The sequence below is a fragment of the Triticum aestivum genome, chromosome 4D (assembly GCF_018294505.1).
Source record: "Triticum aestivum cultivar Chinese Spring chromosome 4D, IWGSC CS RefSeq v2.1, whole genome shotgun sequence".
Taxonomy (NCBI): Eukaryota; Viridiplantae; Streptophyta; class Magnoliopsida; order Poales; family Poaceae; genus Triticum; species Triticum aestivum.
In genome coordinates, this window is record NC_057805.1 from 424569443 (window position 1) to 424578372 (window position 8930).

Genomic DNA, 8930 nt, shown 5'->3' on the forward strand with positions numbered 1-8930 from the left:
ACCCGACCGAGGAGGTAGAAGGCGTCGAATGTGTTGGTGAAGTGGGCAAGGAGAGCAACCACCACCCCGTTTTGGATGACCTCCTCGACACGGAACATCCTTGGAGATCCCCGCAGGAGGTGGTGGTAGTCGGACGCGAGGAATAACTCGGTGAAGTTCCTTGCGGTCCTCCACCTTGATATTGCCCACACACATAGTATGCGCTCAACGTACACGCCAGGAGGGTAGAGCCTCTCCGGCATGGTGGGTGGGAAGTGGTAGGTTGGTCTGGTGTACTGCATGGCTGAGGATGTGCTAGAAGAAGGAGAAGTGGTCGAAGAGCAAGAAGGGCAGATGGCAGAGAGGATGGGAGATGGATGAGGGATGGCAAAGGCAGATGGTGGCTTAAATAGCCGTAGTGCTACGTGTTATTTGGCCATGGCAATAACGGGGTCAAATGTGAAGTAACCCGTTTTCAAACCCACCGCAGCATCGGGAGTGTACACGCGTGGGAAATGGTGGTTTGAAAAAGAAGAAGAAAAAGAAGCTAATTGCACGCGTGGGAATCCGTGGTCATATATATTATATGAACAAAAGAGACAATTTTTGAATAGTTTGTGGCAATTTTGCATGATAAAAATAAATTTGGCCCTTAAAAAATTGATCATTTGCTACGCAATGTCAATTGATTTCAAACGATGCAAAAATACAGAGCCACCACGGTCACAAAAAACAGTGCAAGTGATGCAAAAAAAACGACGCAATTTTCGGCCCAACCAAAGCTTGGTTTCCTGTTGGGCCCAATAACAACTTTTTTCGAGGAGTCAGTGGTGGGCGAGCAGCCGAGCACAACCAATAGGATCGCCTCTCGCGGATCGCCCCACGATCCAACGATGCGGAGCCGTCCTTGTGATCCAACGGCGTGGAGCCTGCACGCAACCAGCCCACCTAATTCCTTCTAGAAGACCAGATCTGAGGGCTGTCGCTTGGCACGAGAGTATGATCGGATGGCTGATGTTGGGAGCTAGGGTTAGGCAAAACCCCGCGGGGTTTAGAGGTGTTTTGAGATGGTCGACGGGGTTTCGAAGGCTTTGACTAAGCATTACTAAATTTAAAAAAATTAAAAAAATATGAAACCTTCGCCATTCGTCGTTTTATAAGACACACTAACGAGAAAAAAATACTAAACTTGGTCTATGGTCATTTTCATGAAAAAACCCTAGTTGGCACGATCGAGGTCAAATGAGCACCATTAATTTAAAAAAATCAAAAAATATAAAAACTGCGCACAATGTTGTCTTATGTGACATGTTACCAACCAAAAATCATAAACTTGGTCTATGGTCATTTTCATGAGAAACCCTTCACACATCTGAGCTATCATGTACATGAGTTCATAGAGTTCAAGGAGAGGAGGTGGTGTTACCTTCTGTTTTTGAAATTTTTTAAAAATTTAAAAAAATCACCAAAGCTTTATTTTAAAGTGAATAAGAAGGATCTGAAGTTAGTTTTCCATTTTCATATTTCAAAACGTGTTTTTAATAGTTTTTGTATTAAAGCATATGTTTTCAAAAGAAAATGTAAAAATATGAAAATTGATTCAAAAAATAGTGAGACTTCGGATCTACAGTATGGAAAGTGAATATGTGTTAATAAAAAAACATTTGGCTCATTTAGAGTAGGTCCAAAAAAACTTCATTACAAATGGGCTGTTTACCCTAGCCTAGGAGCTCATTTGGAGCACATTTCTCAAATTCAAATTTCTTTGACCTCCTCTAAATCACTTCAAATTTTGCACACATGATCTCCTACACAAACATAGATAGTTGGCCAAGGTTTTACTTGTTTTTCCATTTTCTTGAATTTATACTGTCCAGGTTTGCCAAGGTTTACATGATCTCATTTGGAGCATGCATTTGATTTCCTACACAACATGTGTGATCATTGCAGCACCTAAAATCATAGTTCACAACAGCTAAACATAACTAACCATAGATTCAGGACAGACAAATATACCACAGGAAAATTTAAGGACAGACAAATATAGATAGCAACCAGATTACTAGCATAACCAACGAGATTCAGTTCAACAAACCATAACCAACGAGATTCAGTTGAACAAACCAAAAGTAACCCAACAGTTCAACAAACCAAACCAAAAGTAACACAACATCACATCATCGATCACATCACGCCGGAGTCAGGGCCTTCACGAGGGCGGCATGCTGCCCCATGATCATGTAGTCCTCCCCGCGAATCACTACATCCTCAGCATGAGACAGAAGGTGATCGAAGCGGCCTTCCCTTGGCTTTGGCTTGGTAGTGCAGTAGGGGCAGTGCCACTTCTTGAACTTGCAGTTGTAGAAGGAAGCAACTCCCTTGGCCTTGATCTTCTCCACCTCCTTGGCTATGAAGGATGCGATGTTGCCCTTGTACACATCATCTCCAAAATCATACTGCACACATGAATGAATTGCATCAATACATTATAGATTCATATACACCATGTCAAAGGAACTAAATGAACAAGGGATAGGCTTACCTCATATTCAGAATCGTCACTAAACGCCCCTCATACGGTCGTAGTCGGCCAGCTTCCTCTTTCTCCCCCCAACCATTATCCTCCTGACTATACAATTACATCCATCACTAGTAGCCAATTGAAAATTTATATATGCATACATGACACATTGATCATAGGGCTAATATACTCCCAATATTAGAAATCTTTTAGAAGTGGGTTTTTTTATTTCTGTGCCCCTTAGCTCTATGCATTCAAAAACTACATACATCACTAGTATATCAATGTATTAGATTTGTACACACATTGATCAAAAACCCCAATATGACATTCAAATAACACATTGATAATTGTTCATGCACACACATTGAAGAACAAAGCTAATATAACTACATAGTGTGGACAAAATTATATACTAATGAATCAAATAACTTCTTAATCAATGGATTCCATTTGGCCATATGACATTCAAAACCCCAATCTGAGTAGCATTCAAAAACAAATCTAATAGGGACCCAATCTATGGCAACGAATCTGAGTAGCTTTAAAACCCCAATCTGTGAGCACTAAAAACAAATCTAATAAGCATCAGCATTGAAAACCCCAATCTATTCACAACATCTAGCATTTTTGCAACGAATTTATCCAAATCTAAGAACAAATCTAAAACCCCCAATCATTGCAGCACCTAAAATCATAGTTCACAACATAGCATGTTTGCAACGAATTTATCCAGCAAACCCTAGTCCAAAAACCCCCGCCCCCAACCCATACCCTACAGAAAACCCCGGCCCATTCGTCAAACCAACTAGTCTAACCATCTGAACTATCGTATGAATCACAATCTAACCAATGCAACTAGGGAGCAACTAACTCTGCAAGCTAAGCAAGTGCAAATACCTGCTCCTCCATAGCAAGCGGCGCAACGGCAGCATCTGGATGGACTGCACCGCTCGACGATGTCACCTTCTGCAGCGATGAGGTGGAGCCCGCCTCATCCGCAGCGGTTGCAAGTTTCCTCGCATTACCGTGGACGCCGCCGACATCTGCGGTTACCGCGCCTGGACCCTGCAGCTCCACCACATCTCTGGCCGCTGCGCCGGCGTCGCCATGAGCGTCGGCCATCTGACAGATGGAGGCGATGAAGGTGAGGAAGAGGATGCGGTGGGGGAGAGCGAGACGGTGCGGTGGAGGCAGTGGAGGAGAGCAAGACGACGCCGGTGGGGGAGAGGAAGACGATGCGGCAGGGAGGGGATTTTGGGTAAAATGGTAGGGGCGATGGAGGTGGTTGCCCTCTTTATATGATGGGACGTTTCGGGAATGTCCATGGACACGTGCTACCCCACGACCGCGGTCTTGCATGCGCCCACGTATACGCGACCCGCTCGTCAGCTAATGGTCAAAGGCATTGACCCGACGGCAATGTCCGTTATAACCTGTTCTGAGCGTTTCGGGCAAGGGAGTGGGAAAAAGTGAGCAAAAGTTAACAGAGTGGGGATGAATGAGTAGAGCTAAGGAACCAGGGGCACAGAAATAAAAAACCCTTGATTCATATGATCTTGAAAGTTTATTTAAGCCTCATGGTGAATATGATATTGATAATAATGTTTGCAATAATAATGAAAGTGGGTTTGGAAGAGCGTCAACTTTTGGTAAAAATAATCCCACATATTTGGAGAGTGTTCAATCTTATGAAATTTTTGATAAAAGTGGGTTTGGAGAGGTCATGACTTTAGTTGATGATTATCCCACTATCTTGGAAGATCATAGAACTTCTATGCATAAGGATCATGAAGAGAAAATTTTATATGATTGCTATATTCACTGGTCCGCGTCGGTGCTATACAAACGGTTTTTACCCCTTTCCGCGACGGCATTTGGAACCGTCGCCGAGTGAGTGTGGGTGATAGGGGGGGTCCTTCCCACACGACCTAGAAACCGTCGGGGATAGGGCCCCTACAGTACTCCTATTCGTTTCTGCTCGCATTGCCATTGCAGTCGGTATTCTGTGGTGCTACATTTACGATGCGCGGCCCATCACAAATGGTTCACTGTTATAGAACGTGTATGATGCGTGGCCCATCACAAACGGTTCACTATTAAGAAGATTAGCTAATCGTCGTACGAGTGTCGGACAGGATTACGAAACATCGGACCGTCGTAACATCGTCGTACACGACAACTATCGCACACGCTATTCTGTGGTGCAATGTTTACGATGCATACTTCATCAGAAACAGTTCATGGTTGCGAATCGTGTACGATAAGGCAACTAACACAAATGTTTAGTTTGCCCGCACCGTTTGTGATATTGTCTGACATCGCACACGCTTTGCAAACGGCAATTGTGTGCATGCTTGCACACGTTTCCTCTCTGTGAACCGTCTCGGACTATGGTGTATATCGCAAATGTTTGTGTTTTACCAACCGTATGTGCCGTAACAACCTGGAGAGCATAATTTCACCGTAATTTAATTTCTGCTATTTCAAATTGTACCGGATTTGAATTTGAATTTGAATGTATGCTACATCTTTATTCATATCCATCAGGTTCAAACAACCAATGCATCATTCGATTCATAGGTACATATGTTCAAGAATTACATAAGAACCAAATAAAGAATGATGAACCACAGTTGTATACTTGTACTATTAAAGACGGTAAAGAAAGAGGCGAAATATATTCTGGTTGCTGAATAAGGTGAAGCGGAATGCCCATATTGTGCCCTCCTCCAAGCAGAAGGAACGCACGACTCTAGTCCAACCCCTTGTGATGGCCGACCGCCCATCCTTCACGGTTTTCATGAAAACATCTAGATAATCATCGTGTTCTGGTAGAAATACTTTAATCTTTGCATGCCCACCAATCATGTAGTTTGAGAGGTAATCTTGAGTAAACTGCTTTGGCAACCACAACAAAGGAAAAAGATTCAGACATTATCATCTAACAAAACTCATTATGGGCAGTAAAAAGAAGGCTGCAGAGTTCTTACTTACCATCCTGCAGTTCGCTGTTGTCTTGGATAAAGTGTAAATAAATAGTTTAATTGACATCTTTGGACCCATTTTACTAACAATCTTTATCAGCTTCCTCACTTGATGCTAGTTCATCGATATCTCATTGCCCCATACGCAGAAAGGGTCGAAGCGCGGATCTTTACCACTGACATATGTACCTAAAAGCACCAAGTTAATATTAGAAGCTAAACAGCAATTGCACAATGATGTAGTACAACACTCTTTTATAATATGTCTATATACATCCGTATGTGGTAGTCCATTTGAAATCTCTAAAAAGACAAATATTTTGGAACGGAGGGAGTATCTTATAACATCCAATATACTCACATATTAGATGAATTAACATCTTATATTATGGGCCGGAAGGAGTTTAGTGCATTCTTACAAATTATTGGCTGATTAACTGCTGCTGTATCCATGGGTTACAGTTATTTTGACCTAGTTCGGGCTCAAATAGCTCTAAACATTAGGGATAGTTTGAGCTAGTTGCATCTATAACCCACCCAAAAAATACTATCCAACCCAAGAGGTGCTAATTGGAGCTAGTTCTCCTAGTGCATTTATTGTCAATCTAACCCTGCCATCCAAACAACTCTTTGGATGGAGTTAGTTCAGGGTTAGTAATGAGCTAGAAACTAAATCTAACCTCTAGCTAAGTTGAGTATCCAAACAGGGCTGTGTTGTTGTTGTTGTTGTTGTTGTTGTTGCTGCTGCTCTTCTACGTATATCTAGACATCATTAGAACATTAATGTAACACTCTTCCTTGTTTCTATGTAGCCTAGGATTGCATATTTAGACATTAAGTACAGTGCATGTTGCTATGTAGCCTCAGATATATTACATATGGCCCTAGTTAACCTAACAATAAATGGGTTGCAGATATATTCAGTTAAAAGTCCGATTCACTGATTAGTCCCTTATCAGCCGCCGGCCTATATGGTGCCAGCTACCGATATCCTGAACAGTGAGCAGATATAAGCCATGGGATGAAACTAACCTCGATGGAAAATAGCAGTTGTTCCCAAAATTGTCATGTTTAGGTACATCGAGAAGCATGTTAAGCACAAAGCTAAACATCAACCAAAATTATACATGGCAGACAAAATAATCTCCAAAAGATAGCTACATTGTGCAGGTTTAAGCACGCTATTAAAGCAAAACAAGTGGAAATGTGTGCTAACTACAACAGGCCTACCATTTAACAACAAGCAAACATAGTCATTCAAACTGGTATTGTGCCGGTCTAAGTACACTGGTTATTATTAAATAAAAATCGAAAGGCATGTTAACTATAAGATGCAGCAACCAAATGTAGTCATTCATAGTGGTATTGTTGAAACTGGTACTGATGAAATTGAACTGCACAGTTCATACTTGCACATATAGAATATCAAATTGTGAATAACTGGAATAAACAAGGCATACTACGAACAACCAAAGATAGCATTTGAAACTGGACATATGCTAACTACAAACAACTGAACAATCAAAAAACTTTAAAAGAGGCATATGCTAGCTATAACAGGCTTAACAGCAAGCAAATATATGCATTCCTATCGGTATGTTTAAAACTGGATTGATGAAATGTACTGGACAGTAAATAATTGCACATATAGAGCATCACATTGTGAACAACTGAAATAAACAAGGCATACTGCAAACAACCAGATATACCAATTAAAACTGGACATATTCTCACTACACTATAAAAGGGTCTCGACAAAACAAATCATGAGTTTCCCCCTGTGAAGAGGCACGGCAAAACAAATCATGGGTTTCCTCACTTGTCACAGATGGGCTCGTTCCAGTGGGAAGAGCACGGACCCTGGATGCGCTCCATGTTGTCGCAGATGGGCTCCTTCCCCTTAGAAGGATCACTCGGGTGCGATGGGTTGATTGATTCCATAGTAGGTTTCTGAGTTCATCAGGTGTGCTCGTGCCTGAAATGCTTTTCACAAGAAGCTAGTCAGAAAAAGGGGCACGCAGCACGGCTATAGGGTGCCCTCCCTGATGTTGCAGACGGGCGCATTCCCCTTGGAAGAGCTGATGGGATCTTTCCCCTTGGAAGAGTCGGAGAAGGTGCCCTCCTCGTGGTCACCGTCGATGAGGTCTGACTTGGAAGCTGTGGATCCCAAGCTAGCGTCGCAAAATGTGTCCTTTAGAAATGAGAAAAGGGGCTCGATGGCGATGTAGAATGGCAAATTGTTGACAGCGAGCCAGAGGGGATCAGCGGTGGGGCCATGGATGAGATCAACGGCGGTTGAACCCGAGGGCTTGTAGGTGGGCCACTTAACCTGTGACATAGCCCGCCTCAGGCCGTTGCTGTCGATGACCTCGATGTCGTAGCGGGCGGCCGAGACATGCCCGCATAATCTATGCCGCTGCTTGAGTGCCTGCCGCCAGTAATGGTTGTCAGCTTCCTCGGCGACGTCGGGCGAAGAGACCGCTATACACCTCTTTTGGGCCAGTCGCTCCTCGAGCTCCACGGGTAGCATAGCCAGGCTTAGGCTGTGACACTCTGGAGTGGGGGATGGGGATGGGGATCTGTGGGAAAGGGGGCGTTTGGCAGGCGTCATCTAAGAAACTCAGGGCGGCCTGGGTATGGAGATCGGTGGGTAAGCTGCACGGGCAAACCAGCAGATGGTTACAATGGAGGCCTTGCATCGGCGGCAGCGGCGGCGGGGACCTTGCTAGGGCTTCGAGCGAGGAAGGGTGTGTGTGTGTGTGAGTGCGCATGCCCGAGGAGGTTTTGGTGTGTGTGCGTGTGTGTGTTGTGTGTGTGTGTGTGTGTGGAGGGGGGTTGTTTGAGGAAATGACGCGGGTACTGAAATTTTTTCTACACGGGAGTCAAACGTGGGAGTGAAATGTCGGGCTATTGAAATTTTTGATGACAGTGCATCGCACACAGTCCGGAGATAACAACCGTGTGTTATGAAACAGAAAAACCCTCGAGGCGGGCAGATATTTTCTAGGGATGCAGGCGGGATTGGGAACAAGAAACATCGCACACGGTCCGGAGATAACAACCGTGTGTTATGAAACAGAAAAACCCTCGAGGCGGATAGATATTTTCTAGGGATGCAGGCGGGATTGGGAAGAAGAAACATCGCACACGGTCCGGAGATAACAACCATGTGTTATGAAACAGAAAAACCCTCGAGGCGGGCATATATTTATGAGAGGGGGAGCCTCGTGGAGCCCAATGTACTGTGCGGATGTGTGCGTGACAGGTGCACTGGCGTGGCACATGGTTAGTTTGAGTGAAACGTGTCTATTGCGTCATCCGACTTGTCTAATGTTCATAAATTTGGCGAAAAATGACGCGGGAGAGGGTCAGAACACGAACACACTTGCATGTGGACCAAATTTATGTATCAAAAGGGTGGTTTGATTTTAAAATACCAAATG